This window comes from Pteronotus mesoamericanus, unplaced genomic scaffold, assembly GCF_021234165.1.
Source record: "Pteronotus mesoamericanus isolate MK-2021 breed Mesoamerican mustached bat unplaced genomic scaffold, CSHL_Meso_final contig_55, whole genome shotgun sequence".
In the NCBI taxonomy this organism is placed as follows: domain Eukaryota; kingdom Metazoa; phylum Chordata; class Mammalia; order Chiroptera; family Mormoopidae; genus Pteronotus; species Pteronotus mesoamericanus.
In genome coordinates, this window is record NW_026555198.1 from 7,051,774 (window position 1) to 7,070,272 (window position 18,499).

Genomic DNA, 18,499 nt, shown 5'->3' on the forward strand with positions numbered 1-18,499 from the left:
CATATTGGGAAATGATGTCATCTTTTGGCTGAAATTGACACATATATTACACTGGAGTTGAAGGACACCTTCTGTAGTTGCTTTTGCAATGGTTCAAAGCTTTCAAACTAGGGAAATGGACTTCAAAAGTGTTAGATGAGCACTAACCAGCAGTGTGTCTCACTTGGGTGGGCATCCTTCTACAATAAAAAGGTCACCGGTTCCATTTCTGGTAAGAGCACATGCCAAGGTTGTGGGTTCAGTTCACGTGGGGTACAAAAGGCAGCGGATCAATTCTTCCATCCGGCTCTTTCTCCCTCCCTTCCCCTCTCTATAAAAATCACTGAGTATGTCCTCTGGTGAGGATTTTTTTAAAAACTGTTAGATGAGGATTTCCAAGAATTTACAGAACATAACCCATCCTTCACAAAAGAAAACTGAAGTTTTATTTACAAAAGACTACCATTAGCAACTGAAGAATACACTTATGACCCAAGGAATTGATATAAGCCCATCTCTCTCTTTGGAAAGGACATCTTCAACTGAGCTTGGCAAGATATACTGAGGTAGGAAAGCAACCCATGAAGTTAAAGATTCAGGTTTCCTGTAAAGACTTTCTAGTAACTTCTACTCCACAAATGCTTCCTCCTTTCCACCTGAGGTCACCTTTAACACTCTTCAAAACACTAAATGAGTAACCTCCACAACCTTATGAGATGTCTCACATATCTTTGTGGATGATATAGCTCCTTCATTGGAGTGTGGAAACAGTAACAGCGTGAAGCAATAAACTTCACAGGAGTAAGGGGGATAGGCCAAGATATTTAATCAACTGAAAACTGTATAAAGAAAGGCATAATCCCTCTTTTTAAGTATGATATCAATATGATATCAACAAAATTGTCCCTTAAATTAACCAGCGTGAACATTACAGGAATAACTCTCTGAGCCTTTCATGACATGTTCATACCTTGCTCATCGATGAGATTCCAGCTCACTGTTTCCAAGAAACTCTGCTTCTTCTCTCCCTTTGACCACAAACATCTCTACTTTTAAAGTAGCTCTTTACACATGTTTACAATTATGTTTGCTCTTCTTGCTCAGTGTGCAATCTGACAGCTCTTGTAGAGTACAAGCAGTGGCTTGTTTATCTTCATTTCAAACTTTTCCCAGTGCCTGGCACTAAATCAGTCGCATTAATTAATAAACTACGGAATGACTCAAAGTCAGTAATTCTGGAGAATTACTTTTATATGAGCCATTGTTTTACTGGAATAGATGAAAGATTTTCTACAAATGTGTGCAGGATAAGACAGTACAATATGCAGACATAGCTGTGGAGAGGCAACAGTTTTGAGAGATGATATTCTGTCACAGCCACCTGTCAATGAAGGTAAAGAATTGGGTATTTCTACCACCTCCACGACTTCATTCGATTTATCCCATAACTATTTGTCGAACACCTATTTTGTGATTAAGAATGCATTTGCTTTAGGGTATACATGTAAAAAAAACCCCACAAGATAAGACATAAGGCTCTACCACCATGCAGTTTATAATCTAGCAGATGGCAATCCATTTGTGATTCTTTCTCCATTAAGCACCTTAAGTACTTGATGTATGTAATATCTCATTTCATCTTCCATACCCCCCTGTGAAGTAGCTAAACTTATTGTTCTCATTTTGACACTAGGGACATAAAGGCACAGAGAACATTATGTAATCTTCTTTAAGTTTCAAACTTCTTTTCATGGCTGAAATTTCAGATCTTTTTAAAACTTGTAATAACTGTCATTTGGACTATGCTATGTTTGCAAAGTTCTTAGTGTTTTCAGCAAGAAAGGTTCTCTGAATTGAGAATGATAGATCAATATGTTCATCTTAGAATGCATAGTAAAGAAAGATGCCCACAATACAAAGAAGCAATCTCAGAAGAAATTCGTTCCTAAGTATATCTATCTTCTCAAAAAGAAAACTATTACCATTAAATAGCACAGTCCAATAACATGTTACATATAAGTAACATAAATCATGCATTAAGCCTAGAAAAAACAAATCAAACCTATCCATTTCATTATTAATGTACATCATGCTTCAAATCTAGCATGATTTTCTTTTTTCTGTTAACATAAATAGAATGCCAACTTTTTAAAAATATTCACCTCAGACCATATGTTATATTTGTCTATTATTTTCATAACATGCATTGTTCAGTCAGAACTCAGACTTATACCTGGGCACACTGTGTGACCAGATGATGTTAAAATGATTAACAAAATCCAAATACTAGTTTAGGAGAATAACAGCTTTAAATAAAAATTTCATAAAAAAGTAATGAGAGGTGACATCGGAAAATATAATATCATCAAAATGATAGCACCATATATTAATTCTAAATCGAATTTCTCTGATTATCAAAATTTTATGTGCCTCAATTACTAATTTATCCAGAAAAAAAATAAACATAAATGGACCTGCCTAGGTCCCTCTTTTCTTATCCTGTATCTCATCTTTTATCTTCCTCACAATATTCCCACTGCAGTCTGCAGGCACTGCTTTTAAAGACCTTCTTTCACACTGCTTTTTATTTGAAGAGTAAGTTGTTGACTTGTCTGCTTCTCCAATTAAATTATAATTTCATTGAGGGGGAGGACTATGCCTTATTTATTGTCCTACCCTCCCACAGCCCTATACAATATAGTTCCTAAGAAATTGTTTAACAATAGTAACCATCAATATTTACTTTAAAAATAAAGAGTATTAAAGGGTCCCAATAATTTATCCATAACATTTTTCCTCAGAACATTATAGACCCTTCCCTGTGGAATATATTAACACTCTTCATTTATTTTTACCAAATTCAAGTACAGAGATTAATTTAAAAGAGTTTACATCTAGTTAGAGACCCCTAATCATCTCTCAACTCTAAGCCAGGATCATTTCATCAACAGATAGAAAATAGGAGCATTTGAAGCAAACTGTTCGGTGATTCTGTAACACAACCCTCCAAATAAGCTTGAGCCAAAGTGGAAGGTGCTGCCTCGAGATGACTGCCAGGAACTGTGCAGAGCAACTAACTGGGTGCCTAACCTGCTCGAAAAAACACTAACTCTACATTTACTTCCATAACATTACTTAGATAGAAAAATTTGTGTGAGGATGAAATATGAAGCAATAAAGCACAGTGCTTGCACTTAATAAGCGCACAAAGGGAATACACCTCTGCCATCATCCCCTGACCTGGGTTGTGCAGGTCCTGGAACGATACAATGACGCTGTTTTGATCCCAGTTCCCCAGGGTTGCCTATCAGAACCTTGTGGTTATGAATGGGGTCTCCAAATAAAATTCAGAATGCCAGTTTCATTTGAATTTCAGATAAACAAAGAATACTTTTATCATAAATATACACGCATACTAGTTGAGATATACAAATACTAAGAAATCATCAATTTTTTTATATGAGATCCAAATGAAGTAGGGCATTCTGTATTTTTATTGGCTAAATCTGGCAACTCTTCCTCAGAAACCACCACTTAACAGCAGTCTGTTGCCTCAAGCCCTGAAAGATGAACACAGCTTCGCAGAGCATGCATTTTAATTACTTCCTCATTTCCTCCAATTTTAGGTATTAGCAATTACAGAAATGTCCAGCAAGAAATGCATTAGGCTCGCAGGAAAGAGCTGGGAAGCTTGATTCCAACTTAACAAGAATGAAATTATTGGAACGCATAGCATTTTTAATAAAAAATGAATCTGTGTCAAATACTAAATCTCCAATTCTATTCTTTTCCTACCCTTAACATAGATTGGGGTGGCTATATAGAACTGGCCTATAATTCAGCATGGGTACATTCTAAGAGCTTTGTCTAATCATGCTGCAATAGCACACGAGCCAAAAAAAAAAAAAAATAAACAAAATCAGTTAAAAGCATTGTCTAGTGAAAGTGTTTTGGGTTATGTCTCAAACAACTGGTACACATAAATTTCTACTTTTTTCACATATTGGTTATTTTACTGACATGGACTTTCAAGGTTAACTTGATGAAGCACATCTAAGTCTGCGTTCAAAGAACCAATATTCACTTATTGAGGAGAATGTATCCCTAACCTCTAACTTCTATCTGACATTCAGAAATTTTATCTCAGGAATCTTTTCAGGGTATGCGGTGAGGTGCTGGAAATACCTAATAGAAGCCTGCAGCGCAGGGACTGACCATTTGATCATCTTCAAAAAAAATACATGCATTTGTATGTGTATGAGTTTCTGTGTTGCGGGGTGGGTAGGTGTGTGTGTGTGTGTGTGTGTGTGTGTGTGTGTGTGTGTGTGTGTGTGTGTGTTCGTGGGCGTGCACATTCCAGATTGGAAAGGATATTATAAAGACACATTATTTGGGATGAAATTTCACTACTTAATACTCTCAATTGTTTCATATCAGAGTTTTCTGCCAGTTCTCCTGCACAAATTCCACATGGCCCAGAAGAAGCTTTTCTTGATAACCCTATTTTAAATAGCCACCTGCATGTATATCTATTCTTTTACCCTGATTTATTTTGTTTTAGTACATGATACCTATATACTTATTATCACATGTATTGTTTTCTAACTATTTCCTTAGAATTCAATGAGAATGTAGTATCAATTAAGGGATAGGACTTTTCTTTATTTTTCATAGTTATGGTCAAAGTATCTGCAATACTGTTAAGGACATAGTTACAAACTATAAATATTTTCAAATGAAGACAAGAATAAAATAGACGAATAATGGCAGCTGCTCTTTGTTGAGTGGTTCCCAATGTGCAATGCACTATGCAAAATGATTTAAACATACCAGTAAAAATACATGTTGTATTGTTTGAAATGTTTCCAAGGTTGGAGCCGAGCGATTAAGAGATCTTTATTTCCTTGAGGAAATAATAATTGATAGGAATGGGAGGTTAGAATTAAAAGTCTTATGGTCCTGATCTGTGTGGCTCAGTTGGTGGTGTCAACACAGAAAGCCTAAGATCACTGGTTCAGTTCCCAGTCAGGACACAAATGAGAAGCAGCCAATAGATATTTCTATCTCACACTGATGTTTATCTATCTATCTTCTTCCCTCGCTTCGACTCTCTTTAGAAATCAATGGATAAAATATTTAAAAAATCATAAAAATAATAATAAAGAGCTATATGACTTTAAACAGTTTTGCCTATAAAAGCATAAATACAGATAGAAGATCAAGGAAGCAGTATTAGGACTTTGAGAGAAAACAGGCAAGATTAAGGTTAAGGGGAGCTTGAAGGATGGGTCTCGAAAGAAAACAGTGGCTGGAGTCAAAGTATTTTGGAGGAAGAAGGAAAATACATGGCAGGGATTATAAAGGGATATTTTATCATCACCTTACATAAAGTCATTCTCCTCTATTTCTTCCACCAAGTGTTCTGTAACTTGTTTATTTCTCTTTAGAGTCTATGCATTTTCCTTAGTGAGAATTAGGAAAATTGCCATCACTTTGTCTAGGAGAAGCATGAGAGGACAACAGCCTGACAACACAATCAGCCACAGAGATGAATGGAATACAAATTCTGACAGTTGGGAGCCAGCTGATAGTCCATGTCCCCACCTAAAATCGAATTAACTTGATCAGACTCTCAAAAGACGACATCTTTGATAGCACACCAATTGATACCATAAACACTACAATAGTAAGTCCATTGGGGATTTTTCAAGACAGCTGAATTTTTCCCCATATTAATGTCCTTTTTATACTGATCAGAAGCCTGCTTCTCTATAACTAGGTTAATGTTATTTAAATAACATTTTTTAAAAAGTAAGTGATGTATTTAACACTAAGGTCCTCTATTGAACCTTTTTCTAGAGTCGGTGATCATCTCTTCCTTTCATACGATATTTTGTCAGCACAATGAACATCTGTATGCCCGGCAAAAACACAGATTCAACAGGTATTTGTTAAACAAATTAACCGAAGAGTGTTGGTACATGCCCCCTGTTCTTTTCTAAGAGTCTAATCATTCCTCATCTCAAGGATCCTTTCAGTCTGTTTTGAAGATAACAATAAGAATGAATAAAACCTCATAATATAAAAGAAAATTTAATATTCTACTGCTACCTTTGAATGAAAGTAAACCAAGTCAAAGAGCAATAGGTTTTATTCAAAGAGATAATGGCAGATAAGTGGTTGTGTGCAAACCAGGTATTCCGAGTTATGACAATTTGTCCGTTTCAATATCTATTGAAAATGTCTGATGAAAATGGCACATTGAATTGGAAAAACTAGTCTTTTGACATACAGTGGCAGATGACAGGCAATAAAGTCTTTACTAATGATGCCAACCTGTCTCAGTTTCCCGGATAAACAACAAAGAATAAGAGCTACAGTTCTCTCTCCAGGATTGTTTGTAGGACCACATCTTTTCTTGAAATGTGAATTGAACAACTTCTGCTTCTCAAAGGATTAAAACCATGTCAGATCATGTATTAAAGAACTGTGTCCACCTTTCTTCATACTCACAGCTCTAATTGAAAAAGTTAATGAGAGAGATACGTCAAGTGGATAAAATGGTGGGGGAGGCCGCAAATCTCCAAGGATGCAAAATGAATATTAAAGACTTTTTTGGGTAACAACTCACAGCAGACACAAAGATAAGTCCATAACACTGTGAAAATATTGTGTCTTTTAGTAAAGAAACCAATATACACAGAAAGGATTAGAAACACTTAGACAATAAGAGTGTTTGCTTAAATCCATGAACAGTAAAATCTCATGTATCATTTTGATCCAAGAAACCCCAACAATATCCTTTTATAGGGGGGAAAAGAGGTTATCATATTCAGGAATAAACCAAAGTAACTAAGAGGAAAAACATGTTAGGCACAAAAGCTCACTTTCAGAGTAAAGGGAAATTCATCAGAAATATGGCTCAGTTTCTGCATTTGGCATTCTGAAACTGTGTTCATCTTTGTACCTATAAATAGGAGTCATTTAGCTGTATCTAAATTATTACTTTGAGTAGCCAATTCTAGGATCCTATCCCAAACAGAAGCTACCTTCTACTGTGAGATGTGGCATGGCAACCATCCAATGATATCAACAGATTTGCCTGATAACAGATTCCAGAAAGCAATGCATGTGAACCCGAAACATGTTCATACATGTTCACTGTCTAGTCCCTTCCCCTTATTTCACCATTATCCTCTTTCCCCACATCCTATGGTCACTTTCAACCTCCACCATGTTTCAGTGCATGTGGTTTACTTCGTTCATTAGTTTATTTTGATGAACAGAGTCCATTTAGGTGAGATCATATATTTGTTTTTAATCAACTTGCTTATTTCACTTAGCCTAATATTCTGCAATTCCATCCATGTTTTCAGAAAGGGTAAGAATTCCATCTCTCTTTTCTTTTCTTTCTTTCTCTTTCTTTTTATTTTTTCTCTTTCTTTCTCTTTCTACACTTAACTTTGATCACAACTGTTTCAAAACAAACTAAAATGATGTTAATCACCTTTGCAATCCACTGCTGCCATGTCTGAACGTGGTAAGAAAAAGCCAAGATGGCAATTCGTATACAATCAATCAACCCTAACTGCTGTCGCAATCACAAAAGTCCCCAGAGAATACAGTACAGTTCTACTATGTAACATGAGAAATACAGCCCATTAAGAGCTTCAATTAGACAACACGCATGACATGTGGGCATAAGTAACTCTCTTGAGAATCTCCTAAAAATATGGTTAATGGAAAAATCAAACTTAAAAATAAAGAAAAATGTCTTAAGTGGTCATAAAAATGCCTTGAAGAATCTACACTATAAATATAGTGGATCTGGTTTGAAAACCCAAAGAAACCATTTTAATGGTATCACAGTGTGCATGCATCACAGGCCCTCTTTGTTTCATTATTGCCGTAACAGGTTCCCAAGATTTTCTCTTCAATGAAGCAATGGTGTCAACAGTTCCAGGAAACAAGCTATACTTATTAAGATAAGATTTGCAATCGCTGTGGATCAAAGGGGCCTGACACTTACTCAAGGAAATGTTTTTCTACCTGCCAGATGGTAATTCTCACTCAGTTCTTCTCTGGTTACCCATTCCTTCCACTTGTCTTACAGAGACACTGGTACTACATTAATTGACTCATTCATTTCCTCATTCTACCACATTTGAAAGACTAAGAAATTTCAGACACTATGCTTTTCACAGGGTATCCAATGGTGAACACAACAAAACTCATGTCTTATGGCTTTCATTTTGGGGAACTTACCTTACAGTAAATGTCCACTACACTGGTTTTCACAACACAGTATTCTGGGGTTGGTGCCACACTGTTGGCATGAGCAACACAATGGGACACAGTAAAAAAACACAGGTTCCTGGATTCCATGCTTTCAGATTCCATTTCCATAGTTACAGGATGGAGTATGGCAAGGTATACTTTAACAACAACCTGTTCAACTGGGTACAATTTTTAGTATGAAGTAATGCTTGGAAACTGGTCAAGTGTACAATGATTCCAGATTTTTGAAGAATAAAATAACAAACCACAGGTTCATTGTGGTCTGTCTAAGGGACTGAAGGCTACCAGATCATCTCCTATAGCCTCCATTGTTAGGGGGCAGGCCAGAGGAATGAGTTAGCACAATATACTGACCGGCAGTGCTGCCTCCATGCAATCATGGTGCCAGAGATTAGACTAGTATCATAGGCAAAGTGTATCTTTTTAAAAGCCAGAAGGATGTGAGACAACTAATAAGACGGGTAATTCAAGATTCGAGAGAAAGAGAGCGAGAAAACAAAAACAGGCAGGACAGCAGGAAAAGAATGGGAGAAATTTCCAATATTGTGTACATGTTTAACTCTGTATATCATCTCAGTGCAGTGAAAGTATTAATCTCCGTGTGGTTAAGTCAAAAGCCACATGCCTTCCTTGCCAACTAACATAATTAACACATTGCAAAACTGCCTTAATAAACTTATTCACAACACAGAACCATTTAACAGAAGTGACCAGACTGGAACCTATGAGTACTGATGGGCAGATTCATAATGTTCTTGGTGACAGGATTTAGGATGCTTTTTCATTGTGGGCTTTGTGCATCGATACACAACACATCACATTCATTAGGCAGTAACTAAACCCCGGACCTATTTACTATGTTTCCAGTGCAATTCCTCATGTAATCCCAACAACAGCGCTTAGTGGTAAGTACTTATTATCCCCATTTTAAAGATAGATTAACACATCAGTTTTAAGTGCTAAATTGTGGAGACAACACTCAGTTCTACAACTGTGAAGCTCAAGAGCTTATGGTTAAAAGATAACTCAAAGTAAATCTTTTCCACTTTCTGGAAAAAAAGCAGGAAAAATAACTTTTCCTTACACATTTAATTTCAAACTGCATGTTCTCACTTTCTGTCCTGTCCTGTGTGGAGATAATATATTTAATATTTACATAGCACTAAAAGTGTGAAATTATATTCATGGTTAGATATTAGCTGGAAATAAAGATAATGGTTTAACCTTAAAGGTATATAATGAACCATTTGTATAAATATAAGTAATTAAATTTCAGGTTCTTAAGCTTCACTGAAGCCAGGTAGTGGTAATTATAGAGATGTCCTTCTTTATCATTAAGACTTTAATGCATATTTATACCTTGGAAATCTCTCCTCATGAGCTAAATTTCCCAAGATTAGGAATCATAAATTTCAAAACCATTACCTAAAAAGCAACACAAGTAACATCCTAGACCTTTCTGACCTGGGGAGGCTAGACATTATGTTTCAATTTAGCATATGTGGAAGACAAAACACAGACAGGTAAAGTTAAGTAAATTAAGCCAAAAAAAAATTCCCAATTAAACTGATACCAGTTAATGGCACAGAGATTCAAGCCCAGCAATCAGAGATTCAAGTCCCAGGTAAATAGTCTATATAATACAGAAGTGAATATCAATTTCAACAATGGAAAAAAACAATTTAAATGACAACATATGATAAACTAAGTGTTTCTCAAGTTTAATATCATAATGCTTTATAATGACCTTATAACATTTATCAAATCAATAGTCAAACTTAACAGGCTTTGATTGTGTAATTTGACAAAATGGCAATATTTATTTATAGTTATGGGCCATTATTCATCCAATTTGCAGATTGTGAAGTTTTAAATTGAAGTATCAACCAAAATTGGACTGACAATGCTGATACAGAACAAGTGCACTTTGGTCATATGGAATATAGGAACTTTTTGTTGTTACCATTTGAAGCACAAAAGATTTACAATTGGATGTACTCTTTAGCATATTAGTAATTATATGCTCAGATGCTTTAAATGAGTGTATTTTTAGATGTGCGTATGAGAAATAGTAAATTTATAGCTGCATGGATGTGATCAATACAAACACAATATGGCACTATTTTGTTATTGTAAAATAAGCCCAGGTTGATATTGAAGCACAGAAGTGAACATATTCATTTTTATTCAAATTTATATTTATTAAAATACTTTGAGATGTGATTAAACACATTCATAAAAATTTGAAAATGTTATTATATGAAAAATGGTAGTAGCTGTAAAGCAATATTTTACGTAAGTTTTTAAAATTTACTCTAAGTGTAATTTTAAAAGAGAATCTTAATAAGTGATAGGAAATATTCAACTTTCAAATTGGAAACCATAAGTAGTGGAAAATTCAATACAGTATAATGTACATATATCTAAATCATAGGCAGGTTTCAATCCCTCTCAGAATTGAATTTTCCTTTCTGCCCTTTGGTCTTTTATGTTTTTGGTTATCTTTATTATATTTTTTTCCATTATCCTTTACTCCCTTATATTACCTGCCTCCAGCAATTACCACACTGCTGTCCAAGAGTCCTTTTTCCTTTTTGCTCAATCCCTCCACCCCCTAACCTCCTGCTAACTACCTGTCATCCTGTTCTCCATCTGTGACTGTCTCTATTTTCCTTATTAATTCAGTTTATTAATTGTATTCCACACATGAGTGAAATCATATGGTATTTGCCTTTCTCTGATTGCCTTATTTCACTTAGCATAATGTCCTCCAGGTCTACCCATACTGTCCCAAAGAATAAAATTTTTTTCATTCTTACATCTGAGTCGTATTCCATTAAGTAAATGTTCTGTAGTGGTTTTATCCACTCATCTACTGATGGGCCCTTGCGCTGCTTCCATATCTTGGCAATTGTAAATAATGCTGCAGCGAACATAGGGCTGCATATGTTCTTTCAAGTCACTGTTTTGGATTCCTTTCTATATATTCCTCGAAGTGTGATTATTAGGCCAACGTACATTCCATTTTCATTTTTTGAAGTATCTCCATATTTTTCACATCATTCCTCTTTCTCCAAAGCACTTGTTTGTTAATTTATTGATAGTAGCCATTCTAACAGGTGAGAAGTGGTATCTCATTGTGGTCTTAATTTGCATTTCGCAGATGACTAGTGACATTTAACATCTTTTCATATGTCTTTTGGCCATCTGTAGGTCCTCTTTCAAAGCGTGTATGCAGATCTTTGCCCATTTTTTAATTGGAGTGTTTGTGCTTTTCCCATTCAGTTTTGTTAAATACTTTATAAATTTTGGGTATTAACCCCTTATCATATGATTTGGAGTATATATTCTCCCATTCTGTGTGTTTAGTTTGTATTTTGTTGATGATTTCTCTTGCTAAGGAAACATTTTTTGGTATGATGTAGTTTCATTTTTTTATTTTTTCAATTGTTTCCCATGCCTGCGGAAATATATCCAATAAAATATGAGCAATGTCTGAGAAATTGCTGCCTACGTTTTCTTCTATTATTTTTATAGACTGGACTCTAACATTAAGTCTCAAATCCATACTGAAGTTATTCTTGTGTGTGGAGCAGGAAAGTAGTCTAATTCCATATTTCTGCAGGTATATGTCCAAATTTCCCAACTCCATCTATTGAATAGACTATCTTTAATGCATTGTATGTGCCTGACTTCATCGAGTATTAATTGACTACAAGGACATTGCTTTATTTCTGGGCTCTTTGTTCTATTCAATTGACGTATATGTTTGTTCGAATGCCAGACCCATGCTGTTTTGATTAGTACAGCCTTCATATTAGGTAACGTGATTCCTCCAACTTTGTCCTTCTATCTCAGGTTTGCTGTTGTTAAGCAGGGCCTTTTATGGTTTATTATAAATTTATTCTACTTCTGTGAAATGCATCATTGGAATCATAGTAATTGCATTAAATCGATAGATTGCATTGGGTAGCATGTACATTCTACTGATGTTAACTCTTCCTATCCTTGAAAACAGTATGTACTTCCACTTATTTGTATCTTCTTCCATTTCGTATTTCAGTGTATTATAACTTTTAGAGCACAAATCTTAACACATTCATGGTTATGTTTATTCCTAGGTATTTTTTAAAGCAATTGTGAATGGCGTTATTTTCTAAATTTCCTGTTCTGTTAGTTCGTTATTCACATAAAAAATGCACTATCTGAATTTTGCTGTGTGTAATGTGCACCTATATTTCCATGTGCATTTTACCTGGGAGTATTATGTTTGTGGTATGTGATTATTGTAGCCATGTGCAATAAGCAACCTTATATGTCTCTAAAGAATTTCAGGAAAAAGTGCACATTATACAAACCAAAATATACTAATTTCTGGGTATTAGTTTTGTACATTGCTATTTTGACAAATTCATGTATTAGTTCTAGTATCTTCTTTGGGGTTCTCTATGGACAGTATCATTTCTTCTGCAAAGACAGTTTTACTACTTCCTTTCCAGTTCTTTCAGCACCATTTGTTGAAAACATTATCTTTGCTCCATTGTACTTCTTTTGCTCTTTTGTCAAATATTTGTTGACTAGATTTATGTAGATCTGTTATCTGGCCTCTCTATTCTGTTCCATTGATCTAGTTGTTCATTGTTTTGCCAATAGCACACTGTCACGATGGCTTTATAAGTATTGAAATCAAGTACTGTCTGTATTCCAAATTTGTTGTTCTCCGTCAATATTCTGTCTCTCTATATTAAGTTTGGAACTAGTTTGTCAATATCCACAGAATAACCTCATGAGATTCTGACTAGGATTCCATTAAATCTATAAATCAAGTTGGGAAGAAATCTGGACAATATTGTATTTTTCTATATACAAAAAAAGAATATCTATCGATTTATTTAATTCTTTTTCATTTTGTTCATCAGAGTTTTGTAGTTTAACTCAAATAGATTCTGTATGTATAGTGTTAGATTCATGATTAAGTATTTACTTGTGGGGGTATTATTGTAAACAATATTTTTTACCTTCAAATTCTACTTATTGATGCCTGGTATATCAAAAGTGATTTACTTGTGTATACTAACCGAAATCAACAACCTTGCTATTGTCACTTATTAATTCCAGGAGCGTCTTTTTTACCAATTATTTCAGATTTTTAGGTCATCCCTGAACACAGTGTTATTTATTCCTACCCATTGTTTATAATCCTTTATTCCCTTTTCTTGTCTTAGTTAATTCACTAGAAGAATGATAGGAAACAGCAGCAGTAAGAGGGGATTAAAATAACATGTTATATAATGTATTTAACTACTTTTCTTATTGGTTGTTGTAGACTTCCACAGTCATCCTAAATAACCAGAATTATTTTCATATTTATACTGAATTGATCACAGTGAGATATAGAATGATACTGCTATGTATCTGTATTCCCTTACTTGCTTTTTGTGATACTTTTACACATATTATTACATCTATAAGTTTTGTAGGCATTGTATACCCTCACATTGTTAAAAGTATTGCATTATATGATTCTATGTCTTTTGAAGAACCTCAGACATGACAATAAAAACAAGTAAATAATTATGGTCCTGCGGTGTTCAGCTATCATTTGAAGTAATTTCATTATGCACTACAGCTGTCCATCTACGGCCACCTCAAAACTCTCATACAACCTCTGGTTGTTCAGGATCCAAGCTCAATTGCTTTTTCTGAATAAACACAGTTCTTTGCTCCTAAAGCCTATCAACTGATATGAGTAAGTCCACCCACATCATTAAAGGTAGTCCCATTTACTTACGAACAATTGATCATCAGTGTTAACCATATTAAGTAAATATCTTCACAGCAACATCTATTTTAGTGTCTGAATTAATTACTTGGTACTAAATCGTAGCTCAGTCGATTCATAAAACTAACCAATAAAATCTATGTTGCTGAGCTCCCTGGTACCTTTTATTTCTCTAAGGTTTTTTTTTCTTTCATTTTTCTTAATTCTTTTCTCTGTTGTTCAGACCTCATAATCACTGGCATGTATTTAAAGTTACTAATTATTTCTTCTGTCAGTTAAACCTGTTTTTGAAACCATTAATAAATTTTTTACATTTCAGTTCTTCCAATTTTTAACTAAAGAATTTTCATTTGGTTCTTTCTTGATAATTTCTAGCCTATTTATTAATGTTCTCAGTTGGATGTGACATTGTTGTCATACTTTCAATTACTTCTTTAATCATAATTTCCTTAGTTCATTCACTATACTTATAAAGGGCTACTTTGAAACCTCTTTTTGTTAAACCTGACATTTAGTTACACCAGTAAGCAATTTATGTGTCCTGCTTTTTTCTTTACTCTAGTGTATAAATTCAGATTTCTTATTTCTCTGCATGACTTATAATTTTTGTTGCAGCATGCACATTCTAGATTATATATTGTAGCAACTCTACATATTGGTTCACTCTATCCACTCCTCGGCCTCTTACTGCTATTTACTTATTTTATTTAGTTAGTGGCTGGCGGGCTTATTTTAATAAAGTATATTTACCCTAGAAATGTCAAGTGCCTGATGGTGCACTTTAGAGTCCACAGCTTAAAGTAAGCCGGCGTTGTCCCTAAGAGGACACTTGTTTGGTAAAGCGATGTTTAAAGAATTCTCTCCTTATCCACCCCTAAGGGTTGAACTCTATAGTTATTTTCAACTATGTCCCTGGGAATATATTGTTCCACAGATCGATTTAACTGAACGTAGTCTATTTGAAAGGTATAGTTTGAAGGATCAGTGTTTAAGAATTTGTTCTCATAACAGGAGGAGGGCTCCTCCCAACTTTCTCTTTCCCAGTTCTATCTAGAATATTAGTCACTCTATGACATAGCCTTTACATGAGATAAATCTACCCATCTCCTCTAAACTGCTGTAATGCAGGATCCCCAAACCGGGGAGCTGCTAGAGTATTTGCAATATTCAATACCACCAAACTACCATAGACAGGGTGGTTTTCACAACAGAAATTTTCTCATATTTCTTGTGGTTACAACTTCAAGATCTTATCACTAATATGTTCAGTTTCTGGTGAGACCTCACTTGTGGACTGTATACAGGAATTTTGTCACTGTATCCTCCTTTGGCAGGAGTGAGAGACAGAGAGGGAGACAGACAGTGAGAGTGATACAGAGGGAGAGAGAGAGCGAGAGGAAGAGGCTCTCCCTTATATACTTCTTATGAGGGTGGCATTAATCCCTTCATAAATGCTTCAGCCACATGACCACATCACAATTTACTTATCTGTTAAGGCCCCAAAATAGAATGATGACTTTGGATATTGCTGCTTAAGCATAGGAATTTGGTAGTGGAGCACAAACAATTCACTTCATACCAACATCCTTACACTTGAACTTCACAGTCTTGTTTAAAAAAAAATCACTTCCTTTGGGAAGAAATTTGGGGCTCTCTGTTTTATAACCAACTTCTTGGCCCCCGACCCTTGACTCAACAACAACCAAAATTTCAGTGCCATGGTTCTCCAGCTAGAGGGAGGGGACAAGATCACACTTGTCTATGAGACAAGCTACCAGTTTAGGGGCAGGGTACTTAGACGGGAGCAAGAATTTCTTCTGGCTTGCCTCTCCCACAGTGGAAATGCCATCCCACAAGTGAGAACAAGGGTAATCAGTGCGCTCATATTCTTAGTTGTGTTTCATACAACATAGAGCCATAGTAACAAAGTGTGGACTGAGAAAAATTAAGGAGTCACCCATGACTTATCAGTTGCAATCAGCCAGAATTTACCCTGATCAACAGATACCTGGGGGCAAGATGAGAAATGCTGACATAAAGTCAACCCCAATAAGACAGCTCTCTTACTCTGGGTGGGAAAAGAGTGATCTTGCCCTCTTTTAGGGACTGAATCAGCCTACAGTTAACCTTGTGTCCCACTAAGTGCTGAGGGAAAAGGGAGGAAATGGTTCTTAGCTAAGAAACCAAAATCTTTCACTGTCCTTCCAGAACCTTACATTTTCATGCATACATGTATCGTCATTTCCCATGACTTAGGGACATTTATGACACTTAAATTTGTATGCTATTTTCACCAATTTCACTAGAAAGCAGGTCTGTGGACCTCCATACACCCAAATAATAGGCGAGGAGTAAAACTCTCCAATAACCAAAATATTTCAACACTCAGAAAAATTATAGTTATCACTGGAGATACCAAATTTACCAGAGAGAACCAAAATCATCAAATGTTTATTTAAGAAGTCTTTCCTGAAAATGTCCAGCAATTGTAAATATAATGAATACAGTTTGCAGGACATTGATGTAACCCGGAAGCCAAGGAGAGTTGAAAAAATGTACACGGTTGAACAATAACAACTTCACTGTACTAGTAAGGGGGAGCGGTAGATGCCATTAAGTGGACATGTATACTGTGTGGACATCACATGCACAATGACTGAGCAAGTACAACAAGAAATATACATAAGATTTTGCATTAAACTAAAACATTCCACAACAGAAAGTATTCTGAGGATTCAGAAAACCAAAGCTATACGCAATAAATGATTGGCAGCTTTTGAACCAGGATAAGTATGATATCACCCACAGTTGTTTGCCTAAACATCACATCACCCAGGTGGCTCAGCCTCCTAACAGCCCAAATTTGGTGCCCTCTGACTTCTGACTTTTCCTAAAACAAAAATCACTTTTGAAAAGGAAGAGATTTAAGACTTCTTATGAGATTCAAGAAAATATGATGGGGCAGCTGATAGCAATTCAGAGAAATCTGTGAGATCCCAAAGACCCAACTTTGAAAGCGACTGAGGGATAACTGTCCTATGTACCATGTTTCTTGTATCTTCTTCAACAAATGTCTCCATTTTTCATATTACAAGGCTGGATACCTCCTGGACAGACCACATATATCTCATATGGGCTTTCTTTGGTTTACTAGTTCCCTAAGATATATAAAGGCTATCACCAAGTTTATACTAAATTAAAACCCATTACTAGAAAAATACATCCATATCCACAGCACTCAAGTAGATTTTTGAGGTCTCATTCACAAATATAAAACAAGGAGTATCATTAGCCATCTGAGGAAATGAATGTACAGATACAAGAAAAAAAAGGAAAATAAAAGAAAAACAAAAAGTCTAGAAAAGCAGATAAAAAGAAAAGACTAAAAAGTAACTTCAAAAAGATTTACAATTATTTTGCAAAGGGAGATATGACAAGGTGGAGTATCTGTAAATTGGAAACACGGAGCTCTGGAAATGGAAAAATTAGACCTAAGGAAAGAGGGCTCCTCAATTAAATATATACTTACCAATGAAGTTTCCATATAAACAATATAATAAAAAAATATAAAGAGAATTTAATGTCATAGCTTCAAATTATGACTAATAGGAGTTATAAAAAGGGAGGACAGAGAATATATAAATAGAAAATATTCAGTATATAATAGAAGATAATTTTCCAAAGCAAAAATGCATAAGCATTCAGATCAAAGCACCCAGAACAAAAAATAAAACTTCAAATTCTTTCTTATGAATAGAATTCTAAAATTATATAACAAATATATTAATTAAAAAAAAGTCAAACTCATTCTCAGGGCCAGGTCAGGTTAAATGAGGACTAGTCACAAACAAAACATTAAGTGTCATATTGACAGCAAACTTTTCACCAATTATGCTGGATGCTAGACGTCAATAAAAAAATGTTTCAATTTTGGAAGGAAAATGTGTGTGAGAGAGAAACGTTCTTCTAAATAGACTATTGAATGGGAAAGGGGAATAAAGAACATTTGAGTTAGTGGAGACTTGCAAATCTGTGTCTCCTGTACTTCAGAATGCTACTTGAGGATTTACTTGGAAGAACAAAAAAATGAATAAACTATGGAGGAGAGGATAGCGACTTCCAACAAAACAGTGGTATAAATTATAGGATTACAAGAGTCCTACACACCAGCAATCCACATAAGATTGTGGGGACACAGAATCCAAGATTGAAGATTCTAGAATATAAAAAGAACTTGTAGTGTAGATACAATGACTTACCTTAGAAAAATTTGAGGTCATGGTAAAAACAATGGTTTACCATTGGTTTACAAGTGATTTATGAAAAAGCAGCATCCAACTTAACTTGGCTCTTGAAACACTACTTTAAGTTGCTAAGTAACCATGGCACTGGGGGTATACAGACAGAAATGTGGTCTTAAACAGATAACTTGAACTGCAG